The sequence below is a fragment of the Ornithodoros turicata genome, chromosome 1, assembly GCF_037126465.1.
Source record: "Ornithodoros turicata isolate Travis chromosome 1, ASM3712646v1, whole genome shotgun sequence".
Classification (NCBI taxonomy): Eukaryota; Metazoa; Arthropoda; class Arachnida; order Ixodida; family Argasidae; genus Ornithodoros; species Ornithodoros turicata.
In genome coordinates, this window is record NC_088201.1 from 103,407,529 (window position 1) to 103,420,983 (window position 13,455).

A 13,455-nucleotide genomic window follows, 5' to 3' on the forward strand; every position below is an offset into this window, starting at 1 on the left:
GTAAGGTCATCCAGGAAACCGGCAACAGACTTCTTATCCGTGTAACCTGAGAAGTAGGTACCGGTAAGTTGAGTCGTAGAGGCGCTTGTGCCTGCGGGGGCGAAACCGACCCGGCATCCAGGCGCTGAACCACCAACGAGCACAACTCCGTCATGCGTGGCAGGAGTTCTGCCGTTGCGATGGCGTCTGACTGCGGCGTGGGCATCTTCGCCTTGTCAGCCATCAGCTGCGAGGGCACGTCCACCGGGTGGGAGCTGAAAAACTCAAAGAAAAACACACGCGCGAACACAAAAAAAGAGACAGCAACGAAACACAAACAATTGAACCGCAAACTAAAACAACTACTATAAACTACGCGAGACGCGTGCAGCGTGTTCCCCGCCACGAAACACACGAGCTCGGGCCCCACGTTGGGCGCCAGCTGTGGAAACGTACGTTCCCACAACCTCGGGGCGTCAGCCCGTCCGTTCCGTGCGCGAAGGAACAAGCAGCACAAAAGCAGATTCAAGCAAACATACCAGGTTTATTGCCAAGGAAAAGCAAGCCAACGGTCCAGCCAAGAATCACGCAACGAACCCTCGTTTTTCCTCCTGCACCGCATTTTATCCTCTATCCCAAGAGGAAACGCCCCTAAACACAACCGGTTCCCACTGGTGCTGCCATCCAGGCTTCCGCTGCTGAACCACGCCACACACTGGATATACACATAGTGACCCCTGCTGATGGTGGCAAATGATAACTGGAGCCCTTAAGGCCTGTTCCCACATATTGCGGTCTGTTCCATAGCACTAGCGTATAGCCCTGTTTTTCCTCTTCTCCCTGCTATAGACGACCTGCCCCCTTACGTCATTCATTACATACCGCCGCGGCGCAAAACATGCTGGTGGGCACTATCAGCTTTATCAGCCTATCAGCCGACGCGTTTTCACCGCTTCTAGCCCACCACAGCAAAATATAACTTCGAACCGGTCTTCTGGTGTCGTCATGCGTTTGTAAACAGATGGTCGTCTAGACACCGCTAGAACAGACCACTGAACAGAGTTGAGTTCCGGTCGGCTTTTCTAGCGCCAGTTTCTAGCGCTAATTCCTCTTGGCCGACCCCGATGCTCCGCCTGGCTGTCGCCACGATCACGTCGCGGAAGCCGTGGGTTGTTTTCCTTTCGCCATCCAAGCCGTACAGCGACAGCGTGAAGATGACTGCCGGTTTTCCGTGCTTGTTCGTCCTCGATGATTTCTCCTACGAGAAGTAATCACCTAATTTGAAGATACTCTGATGAGAACACGACCGACTGGGCGAAATCGGCCAGCAACTGGGAGTGACAAGTGGGTTTAGAGGAAGCTGGCGTAGGAGGCTGCGTGTCGCTGTCACGTAGCCTCGGCAAGAACACGTTTAAGAGGCGTTCCTGGTCCCGGAAAGGAAAGACTCCCGAACTCAGAACCGTCGAAGTTATTGAACGCGTCGTTGCCAGAGCAAAAGACTAATAGCAGGTTAATCTGCCAATGCATGGTAATGACAGCATCGACAACTATCGCAGACCATAACTGCAACGTACGGATACCCTGCGCGGACCCGAGCAGGATACCGCTATGCGCTCGTCTGTATGTGAGAACGGTAAGCGGGAAAACAGCGCTACGTTTCAAGCGCTATTTTCCAGTGAAGTAGAGCAAAGCGCTGTATGTGGGAACTAGGCTTTATGGTCTGAGGCAACTCGTTTGATATTTTCAACACCTGAGGGTCCTTTGACCTCAACGGAAATCTCTGCAAATGTCATACCGTTTTTAGTCCTTTATGGAACACGGCGTGCCGGAGCAACTTGTACCTTGCCAACAGGGTGCTAGCGTCTTCGGTTGGGAAGGCGTACCAAAAGTGGGCAAGGGGGCCGTCCTGGATCACCAAGGTCACTTGTGAAAATAGTACGCTCTTTTGTCATAAATTGTAATGATTATTCTCAGATGTCATAATAGGAACTCTGAACTCCTGCACAGTCTGCAACGTTCGTCTCCAGGAAAAGAAGTTGTAGAGGGAGGGGGGAGGGTTGCACCCTTTGCCCCAGTTGTAAAAGATCCCGGGTACGCCCATGGTTGGAATCGAACCTTGGGATCAGTAGGCCGAACGCTACAACTGATCCAGCGAAGCCGGTAGTGAAAATGTGCATGCGTACATTGTGGGAAAGATTTGCCACGAAGCCTTTACAACATTGTTAAGGAGGCAGCGCGAAGCGGTGCTGCGCACAGTGGGAGTTTCGTTCTCCTGAGCTTTGCTCTCCGCGCGTATCTTCTGCAACAGGGCAGTAGTGGAAGGGTTCTTTTTTTTTTTTTTGTTAACTTGATTGCACTGAAGGGAATTACAGCTCTGCTCAAACACACCGCAAATACATTGGGGTTCTACATTAAAACGTCAACGTGAGAAATTAGAAAGAGAGAGAGACGAGGAAGAGAGAGAAAGACTGCAACGATGTAAGCTCGCGTACACCACGATGATTCGATTTCATGTTTGCCTGTGCGAGACACAATCGTCCTAGGTGAATAGCAATTTTTAGTGTGGGAAGATTGCAAAACAAGTGCTTGTTAACTGTCACTCCAAATATCAATTCACATGAGACAGAAACAAAATTACGCGAAAGCGCTATGGCTATGGCAGGAATACAAGTGATTGGCGAAAGTACTTGTAATACGCGCACCAGATGGCACTACAAGATTTGCGAGTGTATAGAGATCAAGTTGTAGGCAATGTGTGGTCGTAATGTTTGTTCCAGGCATATTCCTTACGCGACATATGTGCGGGCTCAGAGAATTTGAACAAGCTTTTGCATACTCTCAGCGTCCTTTAACACACCTCTCATATGCATCCTGAATATGGACTCCATGCTTAATCAGTTGACGTTGCAGCAAACGGCTCCTGCCGTTCACTGAACAATCACCACATCATCACCATATTCCGGTAACTTCCTGTCAGCCACGAGACAACGCTGCTACACATAACACGTTTCCCTGTGTTACAGTCAAAGCTGAACCGACAAAGTGACAACCATGAAGACTGCGTTTGCCTTTAGACTGCTCATTGTGCTCATAACATGTAAGTAAGCATGACCACTTAGTACACCAGTAGAGTGAGTGACGTAGCCAGAGGGGGATTCGAATGTTCAAACAACCCCCTCCCCGAAGCGTCACCCTTGGTGGTTTTTGCTGGCTACGCTACTGGGTACAGTGATTGTTTTGATATGAATTGCGTTTCCTGAGCGTAGGCTACTGCTCCGCAGTCGCAATAACACGAAAATACAAAAACACGGTTATGTCTTCACTCGAGTCTAGTTGGAGTTGCCCAACAATCAAATCCAACGTACATGTGCATGCGTAAGCAATATAGGTTTTTAGACGCTGTGGAACAGCAGAAGAGTAGACCATCGCTGGCAATGCTCACCATACGGCAGTGCGGGTACGGCGATTTTTTGGACATAAACTGCAAGGTATAGTTGCAAACTGCATTACATGAAGCAAAAGAAATTCCGCTAGTTGATTTTCTCAGTTTTAATGCTCAGGTTATGGTGCCCAGAAATCCAAAAGAACTTGGAATCCGTTTAACACATGCGGTTGCCTGGTTTGGTTGGTGGTGACGTGTTATTCACGAGCGGTTTGCCCACCGCTGTGGCGTCACGTTGCTTGGGAGGTTACGGGACGGTAGCACTTGCAGAACCGTCACCCTTTAGAGAAAAAGACACACACACACCAGAAGCACATATTAAGCTTTTCGTTCCGCTTTCCACTTCCTTTTGTAACATGTCAGCCTCTATCATTGCCTTATTGTGTTATACTTGCAACGTTTTCCTTTGTCGCAGCGACGGAAAGTGCAGTTGATTCACTGAGTCTGGTGGCATCGCGAGAGCATAGCGACCTAAAGCGTAAGTATTTCACTTTCTCACACTTTTCATCCATCTCTTACGTTGATATAAAATGACAGCAGTGTCTAGAAAGAACGCCTATTAGATGCCATTTTGTTCCAAACCGGTTTGCCAAACCACACAAGGTATATCTAAACAGGTAGCGCAACTCCCATAGGCCCCTGTGTCTTCAGAATGACGCCATGATAGAGACGGTCAGCGCCATCCATCCGTTGCGCGGACTACTACGATTGTAAATAAATGGCGTCAGAGGTGACGTCAGCAGTATGAATAATAAGTAATGCATAATTGGCTATGGCACGTTTTCGTTCGCGCTCTTCGTTTGCGTTGTATTCCCTTTTCCTCACCCGTGCAACAGTACCAGACGAGAACACAGAAAAAATAAATAGTATCAGGTTTAATGAAACATATCAATACGAAATACATATAGTTATCACTACAGTCACTAAAGCTACGTAGCTTATATAGTGACTGTAGTTATCACATATATTGACAACTCCAAACAAAAGGGCACCGTGATAGCACACAGAAACGAGGCAGGTTCACTTAAGCTCCATTTCTCACCTAGAGCACTACGCACATGCAGTGATTACACGTTTGCATTTATTCAGTGAGTGGCCATTGCAACAAAACATGACATCGTTGGTGCACAGCTGATTCCCGCTAACACTCACGCTATCATGGCCGCTCGTCCCATGAAATTTTTTTTCGCGGGGCCAACAACAGGGGATGCATTGTATTAATCAGTTCACACGTGTTAATTTTGGCCTACAGCTCCGCGATGCCAACGTCGCTACCTGTTTAACCCAAAAAGTATACGAACTCCGCATTACAATGCACGGACACACGGCACGGATACACAGATGCACGGATGAACACGCCCACTGTGACACATGTGCACGGAGTAAAAGGAAGGAGTCCGATCTCCGCCGCTCCCCCTGCTGTAGAATCTGAGTCTTAATTCGTCGTATAATTTCGGCCGCGCCGCGGCGCTGTTGTGACCTGGGAGGCTGGATTCCGAAACCAGTAGCCTTCACAGTGCATTCTTCCACAAACAATTTCATTCTAGGGAGCACCGCTAAGAAATGTTTTTATATTTTAATCTAATATGTGTACATTCGCGGTGATGTCTGAGAGTTTTATTTTGCATTGCTTGAATACTCTCTGAGAAAAAAAAAGACTTTCTTTCTGCTCTGAGGGGAAGCCCAACCTACCTTTATCTGTATCCGCCATCTTGCGCGAGTTGCTAATGCGAGTTGTTCGAGCGCGTACTTTGTAGCAGCTCTGCCCATGGTGTGTAATTTGTGAGCACCCAAGAGCAACTGAGAAGGAAATGCTTTCTGGACTTTATTGCGTACTTTCGAGCTGTGTGGCGACGATTTCCCCGAAGGTATTCGAAACTTCTTGCAGTCACAAATGCGCAAAACGGGGAGGCACATAACTATATAACTCTATCAGCATGCAGTCGACCCAGTGATGACAATCGATTTGGGAGCACGCAGAGTGCTTCATTTATTGAAGGCGAGACTGTTTTCTCAGCAGTTTAGATTTCTTTGCCTTCTCACCGTGTATGCGGTTTTCCATCTTGCATGCGATGTGCAGGCGCATTACAATATAGTAGTGTACAACTGACTTTGTAACATCGGTTTTGTGCTCAGTACATCCTACAAAGGGGACTGTTGTGCTGGATACCTCTTCTACAACGGAAAAGAGGATCGTTTCATGCATTGGACTGCTAAGTGCCCTCATTATTATAGACTCTAAGTGGTCAATTAAGGCGAGAAATTCGCTCGATGGAAACATGAGCCCTCCCCTGTTTTTCAGCGATATAAAGTTATACCGCTCGTCAACGGTTTCATTTGTGACAAAGCTCATAGAGCATAGCGGGCATGTGCAAAAGCTGAGTATCTTCCTTGCAACAAACCCAGCCACATAAGCAACAATATCTGTTCTTGATTGGGTCACACTGTAGTCATGCTGACCTGCGGTTACTTCTTGTGGCACTTCTCTGGTAGATACTGTGGCAATAAATGTATCGAGCATTTGTAGCAGTTCAGTGGGTCCATGTTGCGATGCATCAGCTGCATTGAAGTCAATCAAGCTTTTCAAAATTTCAGCTCCTGTCACATTACTGCCACGTGGTGGCTTGATGAGGGAGTACGTGCTAAGCAACCGAAACATTTGGACAAAGAGTGTCGAGTCTGGATGTTGGTTCTGCCCACAGGAGTTCCTCATCATGCCGAAAAAACGCTGTAAAAGCCAATGTGACTGAGCCATGGTTCTCTTCATGACTTAAGTTATGCCTACCTCCAAAGCATCTTGATTCAAGCGAGCTGTCATGAGGTACCGGAATTCACATTCAGACACCAAGTACTGATGTAACTGTAGTGTTGCTTGCAATGTAACCTTTAGCCCATCTGAAGTTTGTCTGCTCATGAAGCCCTCTGTATTGCCTGGTGGGCTGCAGATTGTTTCCCACTCGCTTATGAAGGCAAGAAAGCTCTTGATTGTCTAGATAGAAAAAAAAAAAAAAACAATTAGAGGAAATAAATTACAGGAAGCTACATAAACATATGCATAGCAGCTACATTATTATTTGTCTGCTATTTCATTTAATATACAGCACACTCTATCTAATGTATGCATATGTATGATAGACTGAGAACAAGTTTGTTTAGATAAACTCATTACTTGTAGCTTTTGTGGGTCTGTAGTGAGTGCATCTTTTGGAGTCCTCGCATTCATGACGTCTACCAGCTGGTTGACACGTTGTACGAATGCAATAGATGCATCGCAGTCTGTCAGGTTGTCGTGATGAGGCTGATAATGCTTCATCCCCTTTGCAACACTGTCGCTGAACAACTGTGTGAGCAATAGAAAATAGCTGCTTTTTATTGCTAATATTGCTTATTTTACCGTGGCTCTTATACAGTCTCTGCTCGATGGGCAAATATGCCGATTGAGAGAACTGGATGAAGTACACACATATTTTGAAGCCTAAATCATTGCCGTGCGATACCTACATCTTTGGTATCAGGCTAGAGGTGACGTTCATCACAGGAATATGTTACTTTATTCATGTCTCTCACCTGGAATGCCATGGCCACGTTCATCTTTTGATATGGGCGTGGATCTACATGATCCGGCGTCAGCTTAGGGCATGCTTTCAGGTTGTGCGCCCTGGGCCGATCCATTTCTACCACTGCACTCCAGTGCTTGATGTCAACTATTCCGTCCGGTGTCTGTGAAGTGTTGAAATGGCATTACCAAGAGATGTAAAGCATAAGAACTGTAATGATAGTTACTGTCAACTTTCTTTTCTTCACAAGGCTGTTCCTCAAGCATTTTATCAAATGTGGGAAATCAGATGTGAACCACAGCTGCCTTGAAAAGTTGCATGGATGGGTACAGTTGACTTCACTGGTGTTGACTCCAAAGTGAGACCACATGTTCCTGTTCCACGATGCCCCATCAGTGGTCACTACATCTACCAGGAGTCCTGCATTCTCAAGTAGGATGATGCACTCGAGGACAAGTTTGTGCAGTACATTTCCTGGTGCACTGCCCTTGCTGAGGAAACATGCCAAGGCCTGAACCCACTTGCCCCTGAAAGGCTGGAACATGAAGACCAGGGCGTGGTCTCCCTTCTTGCTCTTCTGGGACTCTGGTGTGTATTTTCCCAAATTTGTGAAGCCATGAAGCTTGTATGAGGACCGGTCTAGTGATACACCCTCTGTCAGCTTCATCTCGTCAACGAGGAGGGCTCCTGAAATTTAGCGATATTAAGTGTAAATCCCTAGTGCGTATGTTCAAGTTTTACCACACAGTGATATGGGGTACGAGCAACGAAGGTAATGCATATTTTTTAAAAGAAGGATAAACTGCACACATTTGTTGCAGTTCAGTAAAATGCTACCACTGCCATTCAGTATTCCATGTTTTTCCTTGGAAGACTTGAAAGTAACCAGCATCACTATCATAGCTCTTACACACATGCATGTGTATACTTTTTCCAGGCATCAGGAACACATTTGCTTGCACTCTACATGATTAAAATAACAGGTGAGTGTCCCACTTCGATTCTTTTGCACATCCGTCACAGTGTTTATAGACTGTTTATGCTCAGATTTGTGAGGTGAAATATCCCGCACATGGTAAGCTACGGATTGTAGTAATAAAGGTAGTATTTATCATGTATTGTTGCTGAAAAGTGCACGAACTATTCTATGAAATCTGCTGTCTGATTGGACGCCATCAATCTGTGCTTTCTCGACACCTCATTGATTGCTGCAAAGGGGCTCTCTTTTATTCCTCAGACACTTTCAGCCATATGTCAGCACAGTTCTCTTAGAAGTCGGCCCAGGACGCACATTCCGCAGGGCGTCGGTCGTTGCCCACATATGTGAGGCCGACAATGGTGAGCCCTTTCACCATCACCACCATTCCATAATAGAGCAAGTAATATAACATACCGTGCTTGTCTTCAGGTGCCATTGCAGCTGACCGAATTTTAATGCATTCAAAGACGCTTTCCTGAAACCCATAAATGCCCTTGACTTTGTTGATGTAGTTGTTGAGTGTGTCAACACAGGGAAGTGGGAGCAGGTCTTTGGAGCGCAGGTGCTTGTAGAGTGCTGGGCTCTTTATCCTCATGAGAAGGCACTCGTACACCCATTCCAAAGTGTAGCGACGGCCTTGTGGACCCTTCCTTTTGGCATTTGCAAAACATTAGCTTAATTGCTTCTTTGTGACTATCAGGTAGAGAGGTTAATGCAGCTTCCACAGTTTCAATTGACAGGTTGGCACACTTTTCCCTCAAGTGGTTGACTTTCTGATGTAATTTAACAACCTGGTAAACAAACAAAAAAAGATATTAGAAAGCATGCTTAATATCTCCTTTGTGGTGCTGCTTTTGTTGTATAGGTCTAAAAAATCAACGAAGTGGGGTGGCAAGCATATATTACTGTTTTCCGGAGGCGTATTCTCTGCTGGTTCAACTTCTTTCTAGAGGATTTCGGTGGTCGTCCTCGTCCAGATTTCACTGCATGTTTTTGTCGCCGCATTGTGTTTTTCTGTTTAGTGGTGTCCAGTCGACAATAGATGCATCTGTCGATTTTTGGCCCTCTTGAGGTGCTCTCCGCTCCCATGTAGTACCCTGTGCACTTGTCTGAAATTCTTTGAAATTAAGCAATCATTAACATTTCATATCAAGATTGAGAATGAAAAATTGAAAAATGAAAAAAGCATTATGCATCAAGATTGAGTTCTATCAAAATCCAGCACATTAACATCCTGTGATGTCTTATAAAATATATTACGAGGCCTTAATTACCCACCTGGAGGACCCCTTGACTCCAGGACACACACAAGCCTCATCGATGGTTTTCAAGATTGATGTGACCTCTGAACCAGACACTGCTTTCTTTCCACTTGTTTCTGGCAACTGAACACACCTTTCGTTGAAAAAGACTAAGATTTCAAGGTCAGCCTTCACAATGATACGTTTTGTCACATTGAACATGTCATCGACGTAAACAAAAGCGATGTATTTTTTCTTCACATCAATTGAAGTTGCCCACTGAGAGTTAGGTTTCTGTATCTGTGTCACTTCATCCAACAGTTTTGTGAAGGTGTCGTGGTCATCTTGATTTATTGGTGCAGTCACATCCACGAGATCGTCCTCATCACCTGTCGGTACAGGGAACTCATGGTGGTGGTGAGAACAGCCAGGCTGCGGCTCGTCACTTGGTCCACGCGCATGCTTTACAGGCACAGATCTTTCAGCTGGAGCTTTTCGTTTGCCTTCTTTCCGTTTACTTTCCGAGGTATTCGGAAAGAGACAAGGCACAGCATCCTCCTTTAGCGTTGACTTTGTTCTTTCCAGCTTGTGCACTGTGCCATCCTTCAGAGTGGTGGTGTAGTACCTTTCAATGTCACTCTCCTTGAAGTGAAGGATGCACACTTTATCAGTCTTAGACAGCGTTTTGTCAAGTCTTGGAATGACTGTCTTCCATTTGTTGAACAGTTCTTCATTCTGAAAATAAGATCACAAATGTCCACTATCAAGTAGAAAATGTCCTAAAGAGCATGAGGAAGATACGAGGCATTCTGCACTATAATGCAATACAGTACAGCAATACAATGTGGTATAATGCAGTACAATAATAGTACAGCCAAGACAAAGCAAACGGAAATGTTGTGCCTCATTCCACTACATATTTCGAGGGGAAATTCATTGGCATGCATACATTTAAGTTTTGTTCTTTAGCACAATATAAATACACTAACAGAAGGGACAGGGCACAGACTAGAATTCAATTCAATTCACAGACAAGAGCCAATATTGCAAGTAACTGCTGAAGCAGTCTGACAATTGTTCTCTCAAAGAGAGTGCACGCTCATTGCAAGAAAACATTATACATTGTTAGTGAAAAGTTGTATAGCCGTAGGAAATACAAACCATTACCGTGTTCTCTGGGAGCAGATGATCCACAATGCCAGGCAATCTCGATACAAAAATGAAACGAGCATATCCTCAGGGCGCAACTTTTCTCCTTATAACTAGAACTTCCCAAAATTGATTGTTTTCTTTCTTATAAATTTGAATTGTAGAAAATATCTCCACCACACATTTTTTTACGAGTCCAGCAAACTGGACTTTATAATGATAGTTTATGATGAGCAAAACTGATGTTGGATACATTAATTTGCGTAAAAAAAAAAAGCTCTTGCACAGTTTGTGCCGAATAATTGTAACAGGTGCTGTATGCCTTGCTTCCCTTTGCAATATTCCAGCCGAGAACCAAGTGCAGTCAAGCACCAAGCTGCCCATAGTGCTGCCAAGTGGCTGCCCACAAGAGCACTTCACAAAGGAGGAAGAAGAAACCTATTTGATGTTTTACTTTCAATAAACTAGCAAAACTATATCGTATGTGATATATTGCCTAGATTACATTTTGAACGGACCTGCTTTTGAAATCACACCGCGTATAAGTCCATACTTCAGTCAAAATCTACTTAGAGGTTTCCGTATCTCCGAGATGGAGGCCGATAAAATGCGCACGTACTAGTTTCACTTTCTTACCTTTGGCACGCCAAAGAGAGAGGGATTTTTCTGCCCCTTTTCTTTGTTTCTCTTCTTCGCAAGAGAATTTCCGGTGTCGCATCCAGGTATGAAGCAGTTTCTACTCATTGTTAAATTCAGCACAGCATCGTGTAGCAAAACACTTGGTGAACAGCTGAGCACTTAACTTTCACTACTGCGCGGGGTACCTTTGACACGCACTGGTAGTGCGCATCATAAAACCGGCTCCGGGGTAATAAACGACTCAATCAGTGACTGAAAGGTTGTTTATTCTGCTTGCACACGAAACATATTTTATTGCACAGTACATCATTTTCACAATGCTGTAATATGACTTGGAGTCCCTTCACAATTTTGGAATGCATTTGGAACATCTTTCCGTCATAACGGTAAAGGAAACGTGAAATTAACACAACCGAAGTTAACTCCGCAGTGCTTAGAAGAAGCGACGATGTTGCAGAACGTTGCCGTGTGCATATATCTTGTTACACATTCAAAATTACTCTCTATCTTTCCACAACACCACTTCGCGAGAACAGCACACGACGAAACAGGATAGGTGGGCTTTCCCTCATGGCACGTAAAGCAGTCAAGATGACGATGTTACAGCTAAGAGAAACAGAAAGAAGTTTAAAGAAAGCTCATCCTGAACACAAAACCGTTCTGTCCGTGGCACGGATCATTTTTCTCTTTTTTTCGGTAACGAGAAAATGCATCACACACGATGTTCTGTCAAGGCTATTAGTTTCGGTATCCAGCCTACCAGGGCGCGCCAGCGCCGCCACACGGCCGTAATTATACGACGATTTCAGACTCATGTTTTCCGTCGAGTCCGGTCTCCTTCCTTTTACTCCGTGCACATGTGCTACAGTGGCTACATGTGCAAAGGAGCAGGATACGGAAACGTACTCGGGTGGTAGATGATTTCGTATATGTGCACGAGTGGGGCAACAGAAAGTTTTTTCTACATTGAAAGTATGAATAACCTATTAGTACGCACACAACCCATGCCCACGTTCTAAAGTGTTTGTGTTTACGATCGTACCTCTACTGTCAACACCCAGGATCGCTCGCGCCTCATGATGGTAGCCTTGCCGATGGGTCTGATTTAGTATTTTCGCTTGTCTTCGCTACCAGTTTAGATATACCTTGAACCACATACCAGATTGACGAAATGATCTTGCTTGGTTGACAAAGCAGCTGTGGGTGAACACATGCAGTTAATCTTACAAGTTCCAACCACCAGTCTCATGGCGATTTCGGGTGATCCATTTGGAACACTTTTTTCTGCCCCGAACCCGTGCGGTAAATTCGGGTAGTGCGGTCAGAGCAAGAGCCGCGTGTTCGGATGATGCACTACGGAGCAGTTCGCTCGCCCCAAGCGCACATTTTTGGCTCTTGCTGCGAGAGGCCGACCCAAGACCGCCCTCAACTTTCTTCTTCCGCTCTCGACGGCGAGCATGCGCATATATGCGCCTGGCGAGCGTCATCTGTTACGTATTGCTCCGGCGGCTCTCAGCCTGTCACGTGGCTTGTCATCTGTTTGTTTGTTGCGTTCACCATTGACGGCATGGATCTTTACGAAAGCATAGTAGCGATGAAAGTTCGATTGACACCGATAATGCGAATGACAAAGAGGATTATGTGACCAGCTTCTCGCAAGCTATGCTTGTGATCACGTGACAGTGCGCGACGACGCCAACGACGCTGCCGGAAGTTCACGAACACGACTAATGCACAATGCGTAGCGAGCGCAGCGACCCTCGCAGAAGAGCGGTAGAGCGTCCGACAAAATCCGGTGATGACTGCCCTAGACCGACTCCCGTGTAGAGCATGCACTGGACCTGGGCGCGCTCGCTCGGATTGCCGGATACATCACCCGAAATCGCCATCAGACGCGTATCTCTCGATCTCTATACCAAACTCATGGTATCAAATACAGCCAGGCACACTCAGGTCATCACATGTCTGGCAAGTTGGGACCCTGCCGTATCCTTCCTGGAGACATTGACTTTTTGTTCCTTTTCTTTTATTGTGCGATTCTTTTTTCTGTGCTTAGCACGCTTCTTCAGCAGCCTTCGTATCACGGCCTGTACGAATTCATCCGGATGCCCTGCCTTTCACAGCTTCCCGAGTTGCTTGATAATTAATATAAAAAACCGACAGTATCATCCTCCACTTTGTGGGGATAGCTCCGACAAAATGTGCTAAGTGATCGGATTGGACACAACAGCTGATTCGACAAGCTTTAAATTGTTGGAGCGGAAGGACAAAAGTGGTCTCTCCATCCTTTGAGCGAACCGCCAGCATAGGTGTTGAAGGCCGGGGTCGATCCAGGCATCCAATAATTAGAGCTGAGCGCGGGTGCGGGTATATCCGCGGGCACCCGCAGTTACCCGCACATCGTCACGATTTGCGGGTAGGAATTCGGGATCGCTGCGGATAAAATGCGGGCGTACCGGCATTACCCGT

At 46.0% G+C, this 13,455-nt stretch overlaps 1 long non-coding RNA gene across 1 annotated transcript; it reads left to right on the forward strand.

Annotated features, from left to right (window-relative positions):
• Positions 1-5,253: 5,253 nt before the first annotated feature.
• On the forward strand, positions 5,254-7,823 carry LOC135367255 (uncharacterized). The gene is made up of 2 exons (XR_010414404.1): positions 5,254-5,289; positions 7,229-7,823. It is a non-coding gene; the product is annotated as an uncharacterized LOC135367255 (long non-coding RNA).
• Positions 7,824-13,455: the final 5,632 nt, after the last annotated feature.